This window comes from Balaenoptera borealis (genome assembly GCF_965194805.1).
Source record: "Balaenoptera borealis genome assembly, chromosome: 10".
In the NCBI taxonomy this organism is placed as follows: Eukaryota; Metazoa; Chordata; class Mammalia; order Artiodactyla; family Balaenopteridae; genus Balaenoptera; species Balaenoptera borealis.
The window spans coordinates 638160-664206 of record NC_138874.1 but is presented as its reverse complement, the minus strand read 5'-3'; the positions used below and the strand labels follow the sequence as shown (position 1 = coordinate 664206).

Here is a 26047-nt window from a genome sequence, read left to right as displayed (position 1 = left end):
TTGGCAAGTCCGTTCTAAAATGGATACTTCACAACAGAACAGAGCTCACCTCTGTTTCAAATGCCCTATGAATAAATATCCACCCTATTATTGCTACCCATAGTTTTTGTACAAAATAGTATTAATTTATAATCTTCTCTTCAGCAAAATTGTAAAAATAAAACAATCGCAGATAACCAAATAGTATCAATTTCTGTGAATTCCAAGAAGCTCTACATGAATGCCCTTATCCTATCTTCTTTCTTTCTTTCCTTCCTTCCTCCCTCCCTCCCTTCCTTCCTTCCTTCGGCTGCACTGCATGGCTTGCGGGATTCTTGGTTCCCCAACCAAGAATTGAACCCAGGTCCTCGGCAGTAAAAGCGCAGAGTCCTAGCCAGGGAATTCCCACTTATCCTATTTTCAAATTTCAAGACTGTCAGCAAAATCATCTCTGCAAGAAATAAAGAGAAAGCTTCTCATGGAACCCAGTCTTTTTGATTCAGTTTTCTGTAGGTGAGTAAGTCTTCAAATTATACCACTTATAATATGATGATGATCCTTTATTTAAGTTATTTCTAACAAATACATGTAGACTGTAAGATAAATTCTTAGAAGTGGAACGTCTGAGTTAATGGGTATATGTAATTAGAATTGCTGATAATCTGCATTTTCTAAAGGAACAAAGAAGTATAATACATTAAAACAAACATATTACTTAAATAGCTACTCCATTAGGCAGTTATCACACTTCAGTGAATATAACATCCAACCGAACATCTAAGGTAATATGTTAATTCAGTCTGGTCAGACAGCTGTTAATTATAGTACTCATAAGGCCAACGTTAGGGACTCTATCTCACATATAGCACTACATGTTTGGTTTCAGAGCCACAAACTACCCTCTAAAATAGAAAGTCAGCATAGTCATCAAAAGCACAATAAAACTACCAATGATGTATTTATTGTTATGTGTACCAAAGGGAAAGGAAGGCTACCTCTGTCTAGACATAAAAAGAATTTTGCACATCTTTCAAATTTGCCACTTTAGGAAATATTATAGTTTGGAGAAGCTGAAAAAAGGAAAATGATCTGTCAAAGGAAGGATACTTTTATAAAACCATCTTTTTTACATGAACAAATATCTTTGCTAACTATTTCCTTCTCTGAATCTTAAAGGCAGATCATCCAAAAGAAATTAACATTGCTTTCAGGGTGAAAGTAGAGACGTAAGAGAAAAATAATTAAGAAAGAACTATCTATAAACACTGCACATTCCACTTAAAGGCCTCAGCAGATTTCCTCAATACCTACTAAAGCATATACTATAGGAAAGGCAACAAGGGAAAATGCTTGAGAATCACTGTCTCTTAGAAACACAGGTACAAAATTAAAATATATGCAGGGAAACACCAGTTACCCTTTTATTCCAGTAAGCACATCTGATTTCTTAGCCCAGAGGCAACAAGTTTTAACAAATTCTTAATTTTTTTTCAGAGATATTGTATGCATATTCAAGCATGCATATATGTACATATAATATAGAGACCACGTACAAAACAAATGGTTTTTTTAAAAAAAATTCTATATACTTTGTTCTTCACTTGAAAAAAACTTTGCTCTATTCTGAAACGAATCCATTCCCGGTCAGTATATAAAGAGCTACATCATTCTTTTTAAGGCATGGCTACATTCTATTCCACTGTATGGATATATCATAATTGATTTAAAAGCTATTTATGCTGTTTCCATGCTATTACACACAAGAATAAGCCTTGTACTTAAGTCATTTCCCACAAATGCATGTAGACTGTAGGATAAATTCCTAGATTAAAAATGTCTGAGTTGAGTATATAATTAGAACTGTACTCCATCAAGTTTATACCTAAACATACTCATACCAGCAATGAAAGAGTAGCAGTTTCCCCACATTCTTTTCAAAAAGATGTTATCAAAAATATTGATCTTTGTTAACCCGGTATTTGAAAAATGATATCCCATTATAGCTTTGTCTTGCTTGAGAACCTCTTTAAAGAGCCAGCAAGTTGTATGTTTATCTTCACAGATAGCTAAGAGTGGAGAAAAAGTGAAAAGCAATCTTTACAACATATTGTAACTACTACATTTTTACTTCAATTATGCATCACATATGAGTAATCAAAACTTGAATTCATTATTTCATTTTTTTTGGCTGTGCTGCGTAGCTTACAGAATCTTAGTTCCCTGACCAGGGGTTGAACCCGTGCCCTCTGAATGCCCTCGGCAGTGAAAGCGCAGAGTCCTAACCACTGGACTGCCAGGGAACTCCCGAATTCATTATTTAAATGTTTATCAAGTTGTTACTATTGCAGTCTGACTACTAGTCCTAGACCCAGACAACAGTTACTGAAATCTCTAGAACTAGCTGCACTTAGTAATGCCATTTGTCTGGTCAAGTCTCATTTGGAATTAGTAGCCACAATTACAGCCTCTAGATTTAAGTCACATTCAAAAAATTACTACCCCTTAGCAACTAGAATGATAAAGATCCATCTTCCTCCTAGACTTTACAAACATATGTAGGAACTTTATTAAAACTCAAAGAAAGCCACAGGGAAAGAATTTTATGTTGTAATGTTCACTGAGCATATTTTAATATAATTTCTTCAATCACTGACTGACCAACTCTTAGTCTGATGATTTAAAAATCTTTGGGCCTAAGATTCTTTATCCATTAACCTGACTTTATTGTGAATCATCCAGGGAGGGGAGAGGTACATATTCCTCTAACTTACGAATGAGAGACTATTTTTTACAACACTAGGTTTTCTACAGAACATAGTTTGAGATAGATACACTCTCAAGAAATTTTTTATAGAGTAAAACCCAAGCTTTTTACCTATACCAAGGTATAATTAAAAATTTCTTTCATGAAGGGCTCTCTGATTATACTTTGCTCATGCTTTTTATCAATCCCAATGCTAAATCACATTCTCAGCTAGGGCTTGCACATTTGATTCATATCATGTTATTTGCCCATACTGTTATGTTGCTTTGGAAGTACATAAGACATTTCATTTCATGCATCTAAGAGTTATATAAACTATTTAAAAGCAGGTTCTTTTAAAAATATGTATTTCTTCATGATTTTTCACAGTAGAAAACAATGCCGTACACAAAAAAGCAGTCAATAATAACCTGTTATGTGACTTTATTGAGTCAAAAATTACCAAGATTCTGTTTATTATTAGATTATATTATAAAACACTCTAATTTTTTACTGAGTTTTTCTGATATCAACAGAACAGTTTCAGAGGGAAGAGCAAGGATATCGCTGAGAAGCCACTGTTTCTAATACATACTGATATGAAAAACAATACACTCTTATGGCACTAATCTTACTCTACCTTGAATTACAGTAATTAATGTACTTGTCTGAACAAGAAACTTGCCTTACTCATCTTTGTATCCCTGGCAGCATCTTTCTATTAGACTATCCTTCATATAAGTGGTATAAATAAAATCTCTTAATTGTTATGAACTCAAAAGGGACAAAAAGGCCACATTGACAAAAACTTCCAACTTTTGGAAATCATCAAATATGAATAACAGTTAGCTACTGCCTTTGCCATTATTGGGAATGCAATCAAAATAACTCATATTGGATATCAGAATGAGTTGGTAACAGAAGTTTGGGCATAAGGCTGTCTCTTTTCAGACATAGGCATGCCCAGATTGCTGGCTACATCTGAGGGAATGAGGATTTAGGATTCAGAGCCAGGAATTTAAAACACAAAAACAAAAACAAAAACAACCACACAGCTGCGTGTTAAACTTCAAAGTGGAAAAGTACTTAAGTATAAATGAAAGTATCATGCTTTATTTGAGCATCCATGTTAACAAGTAAACTCTTACTTCTTAGGTTGGCAGGAATAATTCTAAGGGTAAGATTCTTTTGTCTATACTGCAAAAGCAACTTTTATTGTTCGTAGCATCTGCCATAAGAATACCAACTATGATAACAGTCTGTATAGCAAAAACACTGAGCACTAGACTGGGTTAAGGTAAAAAAACTCAGATCACAGACAGCAGATGCTTTTACTCACTTTTAATCTATATGGAAAGGCTACTGGCAGAGGATATTTGATAGGACCTGATACTGTACTTCACTGTGAAACATATATACATATATATAAAATTGGTATATAGACAGAAATCACTTTTATTTTATTTTCAAACAGATGCCTTTTTAAGACATTTTTATATTGACCTAGCTATTAACTTAAAACAGGCAAAAAAAAAACGGTTAAGCTACAGCCAAAATTAACATTCAAACATGTTAAGAAACCTCTATCCAAGTTCTCAAACAATAGCTTTTTCTATACTCCAATTAACAAATTAACATTAGCTGCTTAGCATACCCAACTAAAGAATGACTAGGGTTACCTACAGACAAACAGATATGGGTAAAGATAAGTGTGAACATCATGTATTTCAGCATTTGAAAAGTGAAATCTAGTTTATGGTCAGGGTTTTTATAACAAAAAAGTGGTCCTCAATTTGCCTCTAACTGGATGATTAGTTAGCTGTTCCTGGACTAGGGCTGAGATTTCATTACTGCTTCCCTTTCAAAGTCATGTTTCTGATAATAGGGAAACTAAGATCTCATTGTTTATAATAATATTAAGTGCATTTCAATAAGTTATTTCATTTCTTAGGCAGATAAATCCCCTATTTTAAAGACAAATTTTTGTAATACCATGTGTTATGGGCTGAATTGTATCCCCTCTAAAAATTCTTACGTTGGAGTCCTAATTCCCAGAACATCTGAATGTGACCATATTTTGAGACAGGATTTTTACACAGGTAATTAAGTTAAAATGAGGTCCTCAGGATGGGACATAATCCAGTATGAGCGGTGGTCATAAGAGGAAATCTGCACACAGATGAAGAGGGGAGATGATGTGAAGACAGAGGGAGAAGACAGCCATCTATAAGTCAAGGAGCAAGGCTGGGAACACATCCTTCTCTCACAGCCCTCAGAAGGAAGCAAATCTGCTGACAACTTTATCTTGGACTTCTGGCCTCCAGAACTGTGAGAAAATTAATTTCTATTGCTTAAGTCACTCAATCTCTGGTACTCTGTTATGGCAGCCCTAGCAAACTAATACAGCAGGTGTTTCATCACTTAACATACTTCACAAAAAAAGTTCTACTGAAACGGCAGGGAACCCACATAGAAAAAAAAAAGTGAGAAATGTATATGCTGTCACCACAGGATTTTGTCTTCTGAGCAAAATCTCAGATTGAGTCATCATATCCTGAGTAAAATTCACACTAAACAAATCTAGCCTCCACCAAAGTAGGGCTTTCTGCATAGAATGTTATGTGGTAGAAAGAAAAAAGGACTTAGTCAGACAACAGTTTGCTTCCTCTTGCCTTTTATTTTTCTGCAAGTAGACTGAGGCTATCTGAGTAGCTGAACTTTGAAATGCAAAGCAACACATTTTCAGATGATGGATACTACATATGTTATAAGTTTAATTCAAGAGATAACAAATAGATAGTCTCATCCACCAGAGGGCAGACAGCAGAAGCAAGAAGAACTACAATGCTGCAGCCTGTGGAACAAAAACCACATTCACAGAAAGACAGACAAGATGAAAAGGCAGAGGTCTATGTACCAGATGAAGGAACAAAATAAAACTCCAGAAAAACAACTAAATGAAGTGGAGATAGGCAATCTTCCAGAAAAAGAATTCAGAATAATGATAGTGAAGATGATCCAGGACCTCGGAAAGAGAATGGAGGCAAAGATTGAGAAGATGCAAGAAATGTTTAACAAACACCTAGAAGAATTAAAAAACAAACAAACAGAGATGAACAATACAATAACTGAAATGAAAACTACACTAGAAGGAATCAATAGCACAATAACTGAGGCAAAAGAACGGATAAGTGACCTGGAAGACAAAACGGTGGAAATCACTGCCACAGAACAGAATAAAGAAAAAAGAATGAAAAGAAATGAAGACAGCTTAAGAGACCTCTGGGACAACATTAAACACAACAACATTCGCATTATAGGGGCCCCAGAAGAAGAAGAGATAGAGAAAGGACCTGAGAAAATATGTTAAGACATTATAGTCGAAAACTTCCCTAACATGGGAAAGGAAATAGCCACCCAAGTCCAGGAAGCGCAGCCAGTCCCATACAGGATAACCCCAAGGAGAAACACGCTGAGACACATAGTAATCAAATTGGCAAAAATTAAAGACAAAGAAAAATTATTGAAAGCAGCAAGGGAAAAACAACAAATAACATACAAGGGAACTCCCATAAGGTTAACAGCTGATTTCTCAGCAGAAACTCTACAAACCAGAAGGGAGTGGCATGGTATACTTAAAGTGATGAAAGGGAAGAACCTACAACCAAGATTACTCTACCCGGCAAGAATCTCATTCAGATTCAACAGAGAAATCAAAAGCTTTACAGACAAGCAAAAGCTAAGAGAATTCAGCACCACCAAACCAGCTCTACAACAAATGCTAAAGGAACTTCTCTAAGTGGGAAACACAAGAGAAGAAAAGGACCTACAAAAACAAACTGAAAACAATTAAGAAAATGGTCATAGGAACATACAGATCGATAATTACCTTAAATGTGAATGGATTAAATGCTCCAACCAAAAGACAGGCTTGCTGAATGGATAAAAAATCAAGACCCATATATATGTTGTCTACAAGAGAACCACTTCAGACCTAGGGACACATACAGACTGAAAAAGTGAAGGGATGGAAAAAGATAGTCCATGCAAATGGAAATCAAAAAGCTGGAGTAGCAATACTCATATCAGATAAAATAGACTTCAAAATAAAGAATGTTACAAGAGACAAGGAAGGACATTACATAATGATCAAGGGATCAATCCAAGAAGAAGATATAACAATTATAAATATACATGCACCCAACACAGGAGCACCTCAATACATAAGGCAACTGCTAACAGCTATAAAAGAGGAAATTGACAGTAACACAGTAATAGTGGGGGACTTTAACACCTCACTTACACCAATGGACAGATCATCCAAAATGAAAATAAATAAGGAAACAGAAGCTTTAAATGACATAATAGACCAGATAGATTTAATTGATATTCATAGGACATTCCATCCAAAAACAGCAGATTACACTTTCTTCTCAAGTGCGCACGGAACATTCTCCAGGATAGATCACATCTTGGGGCATAAATCAAGCCTCAGGAAATTTAAGAAAATTGAAATCATATCAAGCATCTTTCCTGACCACAACGCTATGAGATTAGAAATGAATTACATGGAAAAAAACCTAAAAAACACAAACACATGGAGACTAAACAATACGTTACTAAATAACCAAGAGATCACTGAAGAAATCAAAGAGGAAATCAAAAAACACCTAGAGACAAATGACAATGAAAAGAAGATGATCCAAAACCTATGGGATGCAGCAAAAGCAGTTCTAAGAGGGAAGTTTATAGCTATACAAGCCTACCTTAAGAAACAAGAAAAATCTCAAATAAACAATCTAACATTACACCTAAAGGAACTAGAGAAAGAAGAACAAACAAAACCCAAAGTTAGCAGAAGGAAAGAAAGAAAGATCACAGCAGAAATAAATGAAATAGAAACAAAGAAAACAGTGGCAAAGATCCATAAAACTAAAAGCTGGTTCTTTGAGAAGATAAACAAAATTGATAAACCATTAGCCAGACTCATCAAGAAAAAGAGGGAGAGGACTCAAATCAATAAAATTAGAAATGAAATAGGAGAAGTTACAACAAACACTGCAGAAATACAAAGCATCCTAAGAGGCTACTACAAGCAACTCTATGCCAATAAATGGACAACCTGGAAGAAATGGACAAATTCTTAGAAAGGTATAACCTTCCAAGACTGAACCAGGAAGAAACAGAAAATATGAACAGACCAATAACAAGTAATGAAATCGAAATTGTGATTAGAAATCTTCCAACAAACAAAAGTCCAGGACTAGATGGCTTCACAGGTGAATTCTATCAAACATTTAGAGAAGAGCTAACACCCATCCTTCTCAAACTCCTCCAAAAAATTGCACAGGAAGGAACACTCCCAAACTCATTCTATGAAGCCACCATCACCCTGATACCAAAACCAGACAAAGATACTACAAAAAAAGAAAATTACAGATCAATATCACTGATGAATATAGATGCAAAAATCCTCAACAAAATACTAGCAAAGGGAATCCAGCAGCATATTAAAAGGATCATACACCATGATCAAGTGGGATTTATCCCAGGGATGCAAGGATTCTTCAATATACGCAAATCAATCAATGTGATACACCATATTAACAAATTGAAGAAGAAAAACCATATGATCATCTCAATAGATGCAGGAAAAGCTTTTGACAAAATTCAACACCCATTTATGATAAAAACTCTCCAGAAAGTGGGCATAGAGGGAAGCTACCTCAACATAATAAAGGCCATATACGACAAACCCACAGCAAACATCATTCTCAATGGTGAAAAACTGAAAGCATTTCCTCTAATATCAGGAACAAGAAAAGGATGTCCACTCTCGCCACTACTATTCAACATAGTTTTGGAAGTCTTAGCCACGGCAATCAGAGAAGAAAAAGAAATAAAAGGAATACAAATTGGAAAACAAGAAGTAAAACTGTCACTGTTTGCAGATGACATGATACTATACATAGAGAATCCTAAAAATGCCACCAGAAAACTACTAGAGCTAATCAATGAATTTGGTAAAGTTGCCGGATACAAAATGAATGCACAGAAATCTTTTGCATTCCTATACACTAATGATGAAAAATCTGAAAGAGAAATTATGGAAACACTCCCATTTACCACTGCAACAAAAGAGTAAAATACCTAGGAATATACCTACCTAGGGAGACAAAAGTCCTGTATGCAGAAAACTATAAGACACTGATGAAAGAAATTAAAGATGATAGCAACAGATGGAGAGATATACCAGGTTCTTGGATTGGAAGAATCAATACCGTGAAAATAACTATACTCCAAAGCAATCTACAAATTCAATGCAATCCCAATCAAATTACCAGTGGCATTTTTTACGGAACTGGAACAAAAAATCTTAAAATTTGTATGGAGACACAAAAGACCCCGAAGAGCCAAAGCAGTCTTGAGGGAAAACAACGGAGCTGGAGGAATCAGACTCCCTGTCTTCAGACTATACTACAAAGCTACAGTAATCAAGACAATATGGTACTGGCACAAAAACCGAAACATAGATCAATGGAACAAGATAGAAAGCCCAGAGATAAACCTACGCACCTACTGTCAACTAATCTATGACAAAGGAGGCAAGGATATACAATGGAGAAAAGACAGTCTCTTCAATAAGTGGTGCTGGGAAACCTGGACAGCTACATGTAAAAGAATGAAATTAGAACACTCCCTAACACCATACACAAAAATAAACTCTAAATGGATTCGAGACCTAAATGTAAGTCCAGACACTATAAAACTCTTAGAGGAAAACATAGGAAGAACACTCGTTGACATAAAGCACAGCAAGATCTTTTTTGATCCACCTCCTAGAGTAATGGAAGTAAAAGCAAAAATAAACAAATGGGACCTAATGAAACTTCAAAGCTTTTTGCACAGCAAAGGAAACCATAAACAAGACGAAAAGACAACCCTCGGAATGAGAGAAAATATTTGCAAACGAATCAACGGACAAAGGATTAATCTCCAAAATATATAAACGGCTCATGTAGCTCAATATTAAAGAAACAAACAACCCAATCCAAAAACGGGCAGAAGACCTAAATAGACATTTCTCCAAAGAAGACATACAGATGGCCAAGAAGCACATGAAAAGCTGCTCAACATCACTAATTATTAGAGAAATGCAAATCAAAACTACAATGAGGTATCACCTTACACCAGTTAGAATGGGCATCATCAGAAAATCTACAAACAACAAATGCTGGAGAGGGTGTGGAGAAAAGGGAACCCTCTTGCACTGTTGGGGGGAATGTAAATTGATACAGCCACTATAGAGAACAGTATGGAGGTTCCTTATAAAACTAAAATTAGAATTACCATACGATCGAGCAATCCCACTACTGGGCATATACCCAGAGAAAACCATAATTCAAAAAGACACATGCACACCAATACTCACTGCAGCACTATTTACAATAGCCAGGTCATGTAAGCAACCTAAATGCCCATCGACAGATGAATGGATAAAGAAGTTGTGGTACATAATATACAATGGAATATTACTCAGCCGTAAAAAGGAACGAAATTGGGTCATCTCTGAGACGTGGATGGATCTAGAGACTATCATACAGAGTGAAGTAAGTCAGAAAGAGAAAAACAAACATCGTATATTAATGTATGTATGTGGAACCTAGAAAAATGGTACAGATGAACCAGTTTGCAGGGCAGAAGTTGAGACACAGATGTAGAGAACAAACATGGACACCAAGCTGCGGGGGGGGGTGGGGGTGGGGATGGTGGTGTGATGAATTGGGCGATTGGGACTGCCATGTATACACTGATGTGTATAAAACTGACGACTAATAAGAACCTGATGTATAAAAAAATAAATAAAATAAAATTCGAAAAATAAAAAATAAAAAAAAAGAGACAATGAGAAGTGAGAAAAAAACAGAGGGGGTGAGTTAGCTAGCAGTATACCCAATAAAATTGGTTTCCTTATTTCATAATTATTAAAATTTTATTGACCATTCTTCAATCTCATTATCCTACATGAGTCTGAATAGAAGAAATATGATTACGTGAGTAAAATACCTAGTTAAAAAAAAAGATAAATATAGTGGTAAATAAAAACTGTTAGGTTTCTCAACAGTAAATAGTAAAATACATAATAAAAAAATAATGTGACACATTAATGACGAAATTTTCCCTTAACTTTCAGAATATTTTTTGGATCTTTTTCTGCAGTTTACATCCCCAAACTTTGTAGGGACTAGCTGGGTGCAAGATGAAACTAGAATACTCTTTTTAAAAAGTATACCCCGACTTACCTATTCCATGATTCTTTTAATCTTAAGAGTCCAAAATATTTAGAAAACATGTATTCAAGTGCAGAGACTTCACGTATCCCCACCATTAAGCCTGCAGAAGAATTTTAACCATCTATAACCTAATAATAACACCAGATATATTATCGAGATAACAGAAAGACATTTTTTTGTTTTCCAAACATTCAAGTAAACACCACAATAAACAGATACGGTAGTAAAACCACCCACAAAATGTATGAAACACAAGTACTTTCTAACATGTTTTTTAGGATCATGATTCAGTCTGGTCAGTCATTTTCCTTTTCTTTTTTCTTGGCTTACACATCCCCGAGTTAATGGAACTTACACTTTACAAAATTTCCTTATTTCAATATTTTATAGTGGTTGCCACTCACAGTAAATAATTTGGAAGATTCATTTGAATCTTCCTTACATGTCCTTTCTTTTCATCTAGTTCCTATTCCAAAAAAGAAGTGTGAATGTTGACATTCACAAAAAAAGTTAATACTTGTTACTCAATGATTTATTTAAAAAAGCATGCATGGAACACCTAGATATTACCTATTTCAGGATATTTCAATGCTGCATCATAAATAACATACATTTAAAAATAAGTAGGGGGACTTCCCTGGTGGCGCAGTGGTTAAGAATCTGCCTGCCAATGCAGGGGACGCGGATTCAATCCCTGGTCCAGGAAGATCCCACATGCCGCGGAACAACTAAGCCCGTGTGCCACAACTACTGAGCCTGTGCTCTGAAGCCTGCAAGCCACAACTATGGAACTCACGTGCCATAGCTACTGAAGTCTGCGTGCCTAGAGCCTGTGCTCCACAACAAGAGAAGCCACTGCAATGAGAAGTCTGCGTACCACAATGAAAAGCACCCCCACTCACCGCAACTTGAGAAAGCCCGCGTGCAGCAACGAAGACCCAACACAGCCAAAAAATAAACAAATAAATAATAAATAAATAAATAAGTCCATAGGGACTTCTCTGGTGGTCCAGTGGGTAAGACTCCATGCTCCCAACGCAGGGGGCCCAGGTTTGATCCCTGGTCGGGGAACTGGATCCCGCATGCATGCCACAACCAAGAGCCTGCATGCCGCAATGAAGATCCCACATGCTGCAACTAAGACCCAGTGCAGCCAAAATAAATTTTTTTAAAAAGTAGGACAATTAAAAAGTAGGTTTAGGTTTCTGGGGTTAAGATGGCAAGTTATATACATGCGTTTAATTTTAGTCCCTTCTGATACCCTACTAAAAACTAAATCAGAGAAATTCTTTCAAATGAAAATACTTCAGAAGGATAGGAGTAAAAGGGGAAGAAGCTTTCATCATCACATTCAAATGAAAATAGGAAAATTAAGTGACTGTATATATACTAATATCTAAGAGCAGAGACGTCAGGCTTCTTCCCTGTTTGGTACCCAGAATCCTTACAGACAGATCCTTACCTGACAGATAGGAGGCTGATGTCTTCCCTGGGGAAAGTACCAATCTGAGAAATGACAACAAAATTTATATTCTCAGAATAAGATACTCACCCATGAAACATAAACAAGATGCTATAAAGAAGTCAGTAAAAATCTTAAAAGGAAAGTTGAGGCAATTTACTTACTAGGAAATTAGAAACTGAAAGTAGAACAAAAACACAGAGAAATAGAAAATAGGAGAGGAAATTAGAGAACCAGAAGACAAATGAAGAACCAATATCCATTTTAGGAGAGAACAGAAAAAATGGCGGCAAAGTTATAATCGAAGGGTGGAAAACAAAACAACAAAACTAAGAAAATGTCTTAGGGCTGAGGAGTATGCTGCCAGATTAAAAGGGCCTTAAACCCAATGGATGAAAGCAGACTCACACACAGAAACATCACAGCAAAATTTCAGAATCTTTGGAGATAAACTAAAGATTCCACAAGGTTCCAGGAAAAAAAGGTGACATATAGTGGATCCAGGAAACAGAATGTTCTCAAGGCTTCTCAACAGCTACCTTGGAAGCTTTTAAATATAATGGTGCATCTTCAAAATAGTGAAAAAAAAATTATTTCTAAGCTAGAATTAAATGTCCAAGCTATTATGAAGGAAGACCAAAAAATATATCTTTCAAACACCCTATCTCAAGGAGCTATTCAAGATATGCTCCACCAAAATGAAGCGTAAAGAAAGAGAAAGACAAGGATATAGGAAACAAATGAGTCAACACATAACACGGTAGAAAGCAACCTCTATGAATACAGTAAAGGAAGAGTCCAAGGGTTACAGCTGTGCAACAGACCTAAAGGGTAACCAATCTACAATATAACACTGTTATTTGAGAAATAGGTATATTTAAGTCTATTATCAATAAGCTCTTTTCTGCCTCTGTAACTTTTTTTGTAGCCTGAGGACAGAACCCCTGAATTTAAGTCTAATATATAACTGGCTTGTTTTGATCATGTGGTAATGAAACTCATGCTCTCTGCTGTGCTTCATATATATCAACTGAGAACCTACATTTCATACTTCAGAACTGTTCTGCTTTGACTTACTCCTGAGAACATGAAGTAAACCACAGTGAATTTAGAATTACAAAGGAGACAGTAGCCCATTCCCTCTAACTGTACTTTGGTGAGGCATCTGGTATCTAGTATACAATAAAGGTCTGCTAGATGCCTCAATGGCAGTAAAGAGGATTCACCATCACTCATCACTATTCACTTTATGAATGAGTCTTTATGACCTCCCCCAAAAGAAACTGTGAAGCCACACAATGACTCAGAAACTGTTCTACTTGTATTTTCTACCTTTTCTACCGGAAGCCTTCATCCAACAGTGGCAATAATACACTCTCCATACAGAGTTAAGTCTGTTTTTGTTACTCAGTTTTTGAAAAGTAAACAGTAACTGTTTATGGATACATACTTCCATTTTAAAGCTAAAAAAAAAAAAGCAAAGTCAGGACACTGGTTACCTGTTTTGGGATAGGAGGAGGAAGGGCAACTGGGAAGGGGAACACTGAGGAACACTTACAATGTTCTACTTTTTAACCTGTGTGACAGCTAAAGAGTAATTTATTATGTAAATTTAAGTAAAATAAAATTTTATGTAAACACGTTTTATATATCATTTTTATAGTGCATTTATTTTATAATTCAAAAAATAGGTTTACATTTCCTGAACTAGCAACATTATAAATCAGACAAATAAAACACTTTTCTGTTAAATTCATCTAGAAATTCTCAAAGTGGGCTTCCCCCAAGAATTCAAAGGCTGTTCTATGAATGTTATTCACCATATTAACATATTACAGGAAAAAAAAAAAAGAGAACGTATTATAGGAGAAAATATATGCAGAAAAAGCACTTGATGAAATTCAATAATCATTTATGAACAAGGAAAAAAACATTCTTTAAGCAATATAAGAAGCAAGAAATTCTTTAACCTAATAAATGGTATCTATGCAAAATCTAGAGCTAATATCACTTACTGGTAAAACGTTAGAGATTTCCAATTACAATGCCTCCAATAGGTAGTAGGGTAGTGTCCCTGATTTTGATCTATTTGGCCTTTGAGACAGGTAAGCAACGCCTAAGGCAATGGGAACCCAAAATAGAAGTTGTCTTATTTAACTTCAAAATGCTTGACTTCTCTAAAATATAAAGTTTTTACTCATTAAAACTTACTAACACATGTGAAAAAGTGAGCTATTGGGAGACGATGTATGCAATATATAACCAGTAAAGGATTAGTATCTAGAATATATAAAGAAATCCTACAAAACAATCTTTTAAAAGAGACAAGCTTCTATTGAAAAATGGACTACAAATACTGAACAAGGGACTGAAAAAAGAAGCCAAAAGGGTCAAGAAATATATGAAAAGATGCTCAATTTTCCTGGTTATCAAAGAAGAACAAATGAAAACAACATTGAGATACTATTTTATGAGATTAGCTGCAATTACACAGACTGACATACTAAATGTTGATGAAGACATGAAAAAACAGGAACTCTCAAAAAGCTGATGGGTAAATATATGGAGACAATGGCCCTGGAGAGCAATTAGGCAATATCTAATAAAGTGAGTTAAGTGTCCCATAAATGCAGTATTTCTAGTTCTAAAAATACACCCTCAAAAAGGTGTCACTGTACCCCATGGAGATATGTACAAAAACATTCACTACAACATTGCTTTTAATAGAAAAAAATAAGAAACAACCTAAAAGTTATTCATAGGAGTAGAGATAAATATATTTGACAGAATCATATAATTGAATACCATACATCAGTTAAAGTAAATGAACTAAAACTACTAAACTACAAAAACAAAGTTAAATGAAAAGAGTATATTGCACTCATTAACAAAAATTAATCTGCACTCATTTAACAAAGTTAAATGAAATAAAAAGCATATTATATATACATCATGTCAAGTTTAAAACACGCAGAACAATACCACATATTGTTTATGAATGCCTATATATATAATAACAGTATAGAAGCACATATGAGAATAAGAAACAACAAATTTAGACAGTGATTGCCTACTGAGAAGGAGAAGAGCTAGACAGGGAGACGTACATGAGGAGCACTTTTCTTTCAAACACAGAAGATATGCAAAGTGTTAAGATAAAGCTGCACGGCACGAATGTAGGGGAACGTTAGGTTATTCTCCTTATTTACTATGCTTTTATTTATTTTATTTTTTTGGCCGTGCTGCACAGTATGTGGGATCTTAGTTTGCTGACCAGGGATAGAACCTGCGCCCCCAGCATTGGAAGCTCGGAGTATTAACCATTGGACCGCCAGGGAAGTCCCTTACTATGCTTTTAGTACAACATTTTTCTTTCCATTTTCAGAATAAAACTGAACTATTAAGCCATACATCTACTAAAAGCCATGTTAAGTTTAATTCTTTAACAAAATAAAAAGCAAGCAAAATTGCTCAGAAAGATGAATACTCCCAATCTCTCACTGATTTACTCCAGGTAATCTAAATATTAAACTATTTCTGTACCTGGTAATATCAAAATTGTAAGAAATGTGAATAGAGTTATTCTAATCTGAGCCAAAAGATTCTTAAAAAAAAAAAACTATGAAAATTCTAAATAAAAATATCTTCTAACAAGAATTGAAATAGATACATTAAAAGTACAAGATTTTAAAAAGAAAAAGACAAAGTTCATAAGACATATTTTAAAAGTTGTAAGAAGTGGAAACATAAAGTAGAAAATTTACCATTAAGAGTCTTATAAATGCCTTGTATGATGTGTAATACTACTCTCAATTCCCGGATTTTCTCTCTTCTCTCATTCTCCTTATACTTAATTCTTCTGCTATAAATAGTCACTTCCTTTAAAAAAATTCTCCCCCAATACTAAAGTCCAGGACCAGAGGGCTGCACTGGTGAATTTTACCAAACATTTAAAGAAAATTAATACCAATCCTTCTCAAACTTTTCCAAAAAACAGAAGAGAGGGGAATTCTTCCAAACCCATTTTAGTGGGCTAGCATTACCCTGATACTGAAACCAGACAAGGATCACACACTCTCTCTCACACACACACACACACACACACAATTACACACCACTATCCCTGATGAACATAGGTGCAAAAATCGTCAATAAAATACTAGCAAACTAAATCCAACAATACATTAAAAGGATCATACTCCATGATCAAGTGGGATTTATTCAAGGGATGCAAGGATGTTTAAACATCCACAAATCAGCCGATGTAACACACCATGTTAAAAATGAAGGATAAAAATCATATGATTATCTCAAGAGATGCAGTAAAAGCATTTGACAAAATTCAACATCCATTTACAATAAAAACTCTCAACTAAGCAGGTATAAAGGGAATATATCTCAACATAATAAAGGTCATATGTGACAAGTCAATAGCTAACATAATATTCAAGGGTGAAAACCTGAAAGCTGTTCTTCAAAGATTAGGAACAAGACGAAGATGCCCACACATGCCACTTTTATTCAACATAGTATTGGAAGTCCTAGCTTTTAGGCAAGGACTAGCTTTTAGTCAAGAGCAATTAGGCAAGGAAAAGAAATAAAAGACATCCAAACTGGAAAAGAAGAAGTAAAACTGTTACTATTTGCAGACGACATTATATTATATGTAGTCCTTATACCCTAAGGCCTCCATGAAAAAACTGTTAGAACTAATAAATGAATTCAGTAAAATTGCAAGATACAAAATCAAGACACAAAAAACCTGTTTGCGTTCCTTTACACTAATAATGAACTGTCAGAAAAAGAAATTAAACAATCCTATTTACAACTGAATCAAAAAGAATAAACTTAACTAAGGAAGTATAAGATCTGTATATTGAAAACTACAAAACATTAATGAAAGAAACTGAAAAACACACAAACATAAAAGGAAAGATGTTCTATGCTCTTGGGTTGTAAGAATTAATATTGTTAAAAATGTACACATTACCCAAAGCAATATCCAGATTCAGTGCAATTTCTATCAGAATTCCAATGGTATTTTTCACAGAAATAGAACAAACAATCCTAAAATTTGTATGGAATCACAAAAGACCCTGAATATCCAAAGCAATCTGGAGAAAAAAGAACAAAGCTACAGCAATTAAAACAGCATGGTATTGGCATAAAAAAACAAATAGATCAATGGAACATAATAAACATAATACAAAGCCCAGAAACAAACTCATGCATATATGGTCAATTAGTTCATAACAAGGTGGCCAAGAATTTACAATGAGGAAAGGGAAGTCTCTTCAATAAATGGTGCTGGGAAAAGTGGACAGGCACATGCTAAAGAATGAAACTGGAAAGCTATCTTACACCATACAAAAAAATTAACTCAAAATGGATTAAAAAGACCTGAATGTAAGACCTGAAACCATAAAACTCCTAGGAAAAAACATAGGCAGTAAGCTCCTTAATGTAGGTCTTGGTGATGATTTTCAAAATCTGACACAAAAAGCAAAAGTAACAAAAGCAAAAATGATACAAGTGGGACTACATCAAAGTAAACAGCTTCAGAGCAAAGGAAATCATCAATAAAATGAAAAAGACAACCTACTGAATGGAAGAAAATAACTGCAAATCATATATGCGATAAGGGGCTGGTACCCAAACTATATAAAAAACTCATACAACTCAGTAGCAAAAAAAAAAATATCGATAAAAAAAATGAGCAGAGGATCTGAATAGACATTTTTCCAAAGAAGACATGCAGATGGCCAACAGGCACATGAAAAGATGCTCAACATCACTAATCAGGGAAATGCAAATAAATCAAAACCACAATGAGGTATCACCCCATACCTGTTCGAACGGCTAGTATCAGAAAGGCAAGAAATAACAAGTGTTGGTGAGAATGTGGAGAAAGGGAACCCTTCTGCACTGCTGGTGGGAATGTAAATTAGTGCAGTCACTATGGAAAACAGTACGGAGGGTCCTCAAAATATTAAAAACAGAACTACCATATGATCCAGCAATTCCACTTCTGGGTATTTAACTGAAGAAAATGAAAACACTAATTTGAAAAGATATGGGCTCCCCTATGTTCACTGCAGCATTATTTACAATAGCCAAGATATGGAAACAACCTAAGTGTCTACTGATGGATAAAGAAATATTATTCCACTATAAAAAAAAAAGAATAAATTCTTGCCATTTGCAACATGGATAAACCTCAAGGGAATTAAGCTAAGTAAAGTAAGTCAGACAAAGAAAGATAAATATCATGTGATCTCTCTTACATGTGGAATCTAAAAACAAAAACAAGTTCATAGGTCAGAGAACAGACAGGTGAATGACTTTTTTGTGTTTTTATTTTTGTTTTAGTTTAGAGTAATTTCTTTAAAAAAAACACAAAAATAAAAATAAATATAGCACCTAACCAAATTTAGGATTCGTAGGCTATTTCCCAATTGTTAGTTCCTCTCCCATAGCTATCTAATAAGCAAATTAATTAAAAACAAACAACAAAAACTCCACTTGATAACACGTTTCCTTTCTTTTCCTTTCTCCATAGCACTTTAGACCATCTGACATGTTATGCATCTACTTGTACGCTTGTTATCTGCCTCCCTACTGGAATGCAAGCTTCATGAAGGTTGAAAGCTTTTATTATTCTTTCAACACTGAATCCCCAACATCTAGAACATAGATGCCTTAAACATAGGAAGTAGTAATGAATGAGCATCTGTTGAATGAATGAATGAATGAATGCACTTAGAATTGTACCTGGCATACCTGATGTTACCTGTCATCGACTTCGACATTTTTACCATCATCATCATCTTTATTATTAATCTCAAATGAATTGCAGTCTCCCCTGCATTGTCTCTGGAATGTTGATAGCCAAAAAAATTTCTTGACTCAATTGGAAATGACAACTGATCTTTATATTCTCCCTAGGCACTAGTCATTCCTTAGCTATAGTTACTAAGGCAACTAGACTCTACATGGATTTTGCCCCATGTATATTTTGTCATGTCAAAAATGTTTTTAAAACAATTGTAATACTTTTCTCACACCAACTTTTCTGCCTCATAACATTTCAGAATGACTTACAAAATCGAAAACCTAGAAACTCAAGACTAGAAAGGAAAGCCAAGAATACTTTCTCCTAAAATGAGTATGATAAAAATGATGAATGTTTTCTAAGTGCTTTTAAATCCATCTCCCTCTCTCTTCCTATCAGCGTAAGTATACTGTTACGGTAGTTTGGAACCCGCAATGAGTACAAAGAAACTTCTGGTGCTAAAACTGACACAGTGTTTGAATACTCATTTTACCACTTGTTGAGTATATAACAAAGAAAAAAGTTATTTAAGGCCTCTGAGCACAATTCATTTAAAAAAGAAATATAACAGATTAAATAGAGACTAAAGAAAAAAATGAATATAAAATTCTTTAGGACCATAGGGTTGGGGAGTGTGTGTGGGGCTGGGTTTGTTTCTGGAAATGAGCTCTTTTGACAATATTAAAACAAAAATCAGATTCTGGTAGTGTGCCTTATCTTTGGTTCATAAAGTTAACTATAAACATTTATTAAATGTTATGTCATTTTTAATGTAACGAACACAAGGACTCATTCACAAAAGCTGTATGAATAGTAAATTTTAGAATACCAAACTATTTTATAAAATTGTTCCATCATTTTACACGCCCACCAGGAAAGTTAAAGAGACCCCAAGGATGTGCATTCTTTCAAACACCTATTATTGTCACATTTAAATATTTCTGCTAAAAATGTTTTGTAAAATAGTTTTATCTCTTAATGTGCATCTTCCTAATCACTGAAGATAATGAATACCTCTTAATATGATTATTATTCAGTATTTACATTTTTATGCAATGTCTGCTCATTTATTTATCTCCCCTCCTTCCCCATCCCCCATTAGCCTTCTTGTGCATTACTTATTAATTTATAGAAATTATGTGATATACTCAATTACTTAAAGATATTTTTAGATTAAAATAATTAACCATCGGGAGCTTCCCTGGTGGCGCAGTGGTTGAGAGTCCGCCTGCCAATGCAGGGGACACGGGTTCGAGCCCTGGTCTGGGAGGATCCCACATGCCGCGGAGCGAATAGGCCCGTGAGCCACAATTGCTGAGCCTGCGCGTCTGGAGCCTGTGCTCCGCAACAGGAGAGGCCGCGATAGTGAGAGGCCCGCGCACCGCGATGAGGAGTGGCCCCCACTTGCCGCAACTGGAGAAAGCCCTCGCACGGAAACGAAGACCCAACACAGCCAAAAATAAATACATAAATAAATAAATTAATTAATTAAAAAAAAAAATTAACCATAAAAGACAGGTTTATCAATCTTTATTAAACAAGGAATTCTAAGTCTTGTTTTAAAAAATGTTCCCTACTTCATAGCCTACATATTCACCACTATATTTGCAGAGTTTTAAATTTCTGTTTATAAAACTGAAATGTGTACTCATCAGGTCCTTGTGAACCCATCCAACGACTGTACCTATTTGGGAAAGATTCAATTTCAGCTTTTTCCATAGGATATCATTTTTTCCCCAGCTGAATATAGAAAAGTCCCCTCCTTTTCCCCTCCTTTTCCAACTGATCTAACGTTTTACCTCTGTGATAAACCAAAATTCCACAGCATGCTCAGTTCTGTTTTGGGGGGAGATAAGATATTTTACTGTACCAATCAATTTGTCTATTCCTATGTCAAATGTCACACTGTTTTAATTACTCAAGCTTCACAGATGTCCTCTTATTTGATAGAAAACAATGACCATCTACACCTGGATCTTCTTGCAAAAAGTATCTCATTTTTAGTGTTCATTGTTAGAAATAAAATTTACAGTTACTTTATCAACTGTCAGAAAAAAAAAACCCACTACTTTTTTGACCAAATTTAAATTATATCTATAAATGAATTTGGTGCAGAATTGACATTATTATACTAAATGTTCCTGGAAACATTGTATAAAAATTTTGAAAGCTTTATTATTTCTTTTATAGAGGTCTTGCACATTTTTGGTTAAATGTATTCTAAAGAACTTAATTGTCTCTGATCATCTGCATTATTATAAATGGTATCTCCTATTTAATTACATTTTCTAGTCGATTAGTCCTGATATATAAAAATGGGAGTGAATTTGGATATTACATGGGTGTGTGATTTTGTTTTCTTACAATGTCTTTGGTTTTTATATCTGGGTAATGCTGGACTCATAAAATTATCTATTTTCTGAAAGAATATGTGTAGGCCTGGTATTATTTTTTTCTTAAATACGTTTGATATAATTCACCAGTGAGACCATCTATTGAAAATAGTTTACTTTGTGCAAAAGTCTTTCATTATAAATTACACTTTGGGACTTCGCTGGTGGCGCAGCGGTAAAGAATCCGCCTGCCAATGCAGTGGACAATGGTTAGATCCCTGGTCCGGGAAGATCTCACATGCCCAAGAGAAACTAAGCCCGTGTGCCACAATTACTGAAGACTGCACGACTAGAGCCCAAGCTCCGCAACAAGAAAAGCCACCACAATGAGAGGCCCGTGCACTGCCACAAAGAGTAGCCCTCGCTCGCCACAACTAGAGAAAGCCCGCACACAGCAATGAAGACCCAACGCAGCCAAAAAGAAATAAATAAAAAATTAATTCACTAATTAAATTTAATACACATAGAGCTAATTCAACTAATCTCCTTCTTCTTGAGTGAGCTTTTCAGTTTTTGTCTTCAAGAAATTTGCCCATTTCAAGAGAGTAATCAAATTTTTTAGGATAAAGTTATTTACTATATTCTCTTAATCCTTCTAATGATGTAGATCTCTACTGATATTCTTTTTTCATTCCTTATGCATAATATATATATCTACCATTTTTTTGAATTTTTGAATTTTATTTTTTTATACAGCAGAGTCTTATTAGTTATTCATTTTATACATATTAGTGTATATATATATGAATCCGAATCTCCTAATTCATCCCACCACTACATGCCCACACCACTTTCCCCCCTGGTGTCCATACGTTTGTTCTCTACATCTGTGTCTCTATTTCTGCCCTGCTAACTGGTTCATCTGTACCGCTTTTCTAGGTTCCACATATATGTTAATATACAACATTTGTTTCTCTCTGACTTACTTCACTCTGTATAACACTCTGCAGATACACACACGTCTCTACAAATGACCCATTTTCGTTCCTTTTCATAGCTGAGTAATATTCCATTGTATATATGTGCCACATCTTTATCCATTCATCTGTCGAGGGGCATTTAGGTTGCTTCCATGACCTGGCTATTGGAAATAGTGCTGCAATGAACATTGGGGTGCATGTGTTTTTTTGAATTATGGTTTTCTTTGGGTATATGCCCAGTAGTGGGATTCCTGGGTCATATGGTAATTCTACTTTCAGTTTTTTAAGGAACCTCCATACTGTTCTCCATAATGGCTGTATCAATTTACATTCCCACCAAAGTGCAAGAGGGTACCCTTTTCTCCACACCCTCTCCAGCATTTCTTGTTTGTAGATTTTCTGATGATGCCCATTGTAACTGGTGTGAGGTTATACCACATTGTAGTTTTGGTTTGCATTTCTCTAATAACTAGTGATGTTGAGCAGCTTTTCATGTGCTTCTTGGCAATCTGTATGTAGTCTTTGGAGAAATGTCTATTCTTTGATACTGAGCTGCATGAGCCGCTTGTAAATTTTGCAGATAACTCCTTTGTCAGCTGTTTCATTTGTAAATATTTTCTCCCATTCTGAGGGTTGTCCTTTCATCTTGCTTATCGTTGTCTTTGCTGTGCAAAAGCTTTTAAGTTTCATTAGGTCCCATTTGTTCATTTTTGTTTTTATTTCCATTTCTCTAGGAGGTGGGTCAAAAAGGATCTTGCTGTGATTTATGTGAAAGAGTGTTCTTCCTATGTTTTCCTCTAAGAGTTTTATAGTGTGTGGCCTTACGTATAGGTCTTTAATCCATTTTGAGTTTATTTTTGTGTATGGTGTTAGCGAGTGTTCTAATTTCATTCTCTTGCATGCAGCTGTCCAGTGTTTCCAGCATCATTTACTGAAGAGGCTGTCTTTTCTCCATTGTACATTCTTGCATCCTTTATCAAAGATAAGGTGACCATACGTGTGTGGGTTTATCTCTGGGCTTTCTATCCTGTTCCATTGATATATATTTCTGTTTCTGTGCCAGTACCATACTCTCTTGATTACTGCAGCTTTGTAGTATAGTCTGAAGTCAGGGAGTGTGATTCCTCCATCTCCGTTTTTTTCCCTTAAGACTGCTTTGGCTATTCAGGGTCTTTTGTGTCTCCATACAAATTTTAAGGTTTTTTGTTCTAGTTCTGTAAAAAATGCCATTGGTAATTTGACAGGGATTGCATTGAATCTGCAGACTGCTTTGGGTAATACAGTCATCTTCACAATATTGATTCTTCCAATCCAAGAACATGGCATATCTCTCCATCTGTTGGTATCATCTTTAATTTCTTTCATCAGTGTCTTACAGTTTTCTGCATACAGGTCTTTTGTCTCCTTAGGTAGTTTCATTCCTAGGTATATTATTCTTTTTGTTGCAATGGTAAGTGGGAGTGTTTCCTTATTTTCTCTTTCAGATTTTCATCATTAGTGTATAGGAATGCAAGACATTTCTGTGCATTAATTTTGTATCCTGCAACTTTACCACATTCATGGATTAGCTCTAGTAGTTTTCTGGTGGCATCTTTAGCATTCTCTATGTATAGAATCATGTCATCTGCAAACAGTGACAGTTTTACTTCTTTTCCAATTTGTATTCCTTTTACTTCTTTTTCTTCTCTGATTGCTGTGGCTAGGACTTCCAAAACTATGTTGAATAATAGTGGTGAGAGTGGACATCCTTGTCTTGTGCCTGATTTAGAAGAAATGCTTTCAGTTTTTCCATTGACAATGATGTTTGCTGTGGGTTTGTCATATATGGCCTTTATTATGTTGAGGTAGCTTCCCTCTATGCCCACTTGCTGGAGAATTTTTATCATAAATGGGTGTTGAATATTGTCAAAAGCTTTTTCTGCATCTATTGAGATGATCATTTGGGTTTTATTCTTCAATTTGTTAATATGGTGTATCACATTGATTGATTTGTGTATAGTGAAGAATCCTTGCATCCCTGGGATAAATCTCACTTGATCATGGTGTATGATCCTTTTAATGTGTTGTTGGATTCTGTTTGCTAGTATTTTATTGAGGATGTTTCATTCTATATTCATCAGTGATACTGGTCTGTAATTTTCTTTTTTGTAGTACTTTGTCTGGTTTTGGTATCAGGGTGAGGGTGGCCTCATAGAATGAGTTTGGGAGTGTTCCTTCCTCTGCAATTTTTTGGAAGAGTTTGAGAAGGATGGGTGTTAGCTCTTCTCTAAATGTTTGATAGAATTCACCTGTGAAGCCAGCTGGTACTGGACTTTTGTTTGTTGGAAGATTTTTAATCACAGTTTCAATTTCATTACTTGTGATTGGTCTGTTCATATTTTCTATTTCTTCCTGGTTGAGTCTTGGAAGGTTATACCTTTCTAAGAATTTGTCCATTTCTTGCAGCTTGTCCATTTTATTGGCATAGAGTTGCCTGTAGTAGTCTCTTAGGATGCTTTGTATTTCTGCAGTATCTGTTGTAACTTCTCCTTTTTCATTTCTAATTTTAGTGATTTGACTCCTCTCCTTCTTTTTCTTGATGTGTCTGGCTAATTGTTCATCAATTTTGTTTATCTTCTCAATGAGCCAGCTTTTAGTTTTATGGATCTTAGCTATTGTTCTCTTTCTTTCTATTTCATTTATTTCTGCTGTGATCTTTATGATTTCTTTTCTTCTGCTAACTTTGGGTTTTGTTTCTTCTTCTTTCTCTAGTTCCTTTAGGTGTAAGGTTAGATTGTTTGAGATTTTTCCTGTTTCTTCAGGTAGGCTTGTATTGCTATAAACTTCCCTCTTAGAACTGCCATTGCTGTATCCCTTAGGTTTTGGATTGTTGTATTTTTGTGGTCATTTGTTTCTAGGTATTTTTTGATTTCCTCTTTGATTTCTTCAGCAATTTCTTGGTTATTTAGTAACGCACTGTTTAGCCCCCATGTGTTTCTGATTTTTACGTTTTATCCCCTGTAATTTATTTCTAATCTCATAGCATTGTGGTCAGAAAAGATGCTTGATATGATTTCAAGTTTCTTAAATTTACCAAGGCTTGATTTGTGACCCAAGATGTGATCTATCCTGGAGAATTTTCCATGTGCCCTTGAGAAGAAAGTGTAATGTACTGTTTTTGGATGGAATGTCCTATAAATATCAATTAAATCTATCTGCTCTATTGTGTCATTTAAAGCTTGTGTTTCCTTATTAATTTTCTGTCTGGATCATCTGTCCATTGGTGTAAGTGAGGTGTTAAAGTCCCCCAGTATTACTGTGTTACTGTCGGTTTCCTCTTTTATAGCTGTTAGCAGTTGCCTTATGTATTGAGGCGCTCCTATGTTGGGTGCATATATATTTACAATTGTTATAACTTCTTGGATTGAACCCTTGATCATTATGT

The 26047-nt window shown here is 35.1% G+C and overlaps 1 protein-coding gene and 1 long non-coding RNA gene across 7 annotated transcripts in view; one reads left to right on the top strand and one right to left on the bottom strand.

Moving 5' to 3' along the window:
* LOC309635824 overlaps positions 1-10628 on the top strand; it is a 189130-nt gene extending 178502 nt beyond the window's left edge. Inside the window, exon 2 of the long non-coding RNA XR_014249046.1 lies at positions 10438-10628. This is a non-coding gene — a long non-coding RNA (uncharacterized lncRNA). The remainder of the gene's footprint in view (positions 1-10437) is intronic.
* JMJD1C (jumonji domain containing 1C) overlaps positions 1-26047 on the bottom strand; it is a 313147-nt gene that overhangs the window by 96832 nt on the left and 190268 nt on the right. The gene's annotated exons all lie outside the window — the stretch shown is intronic.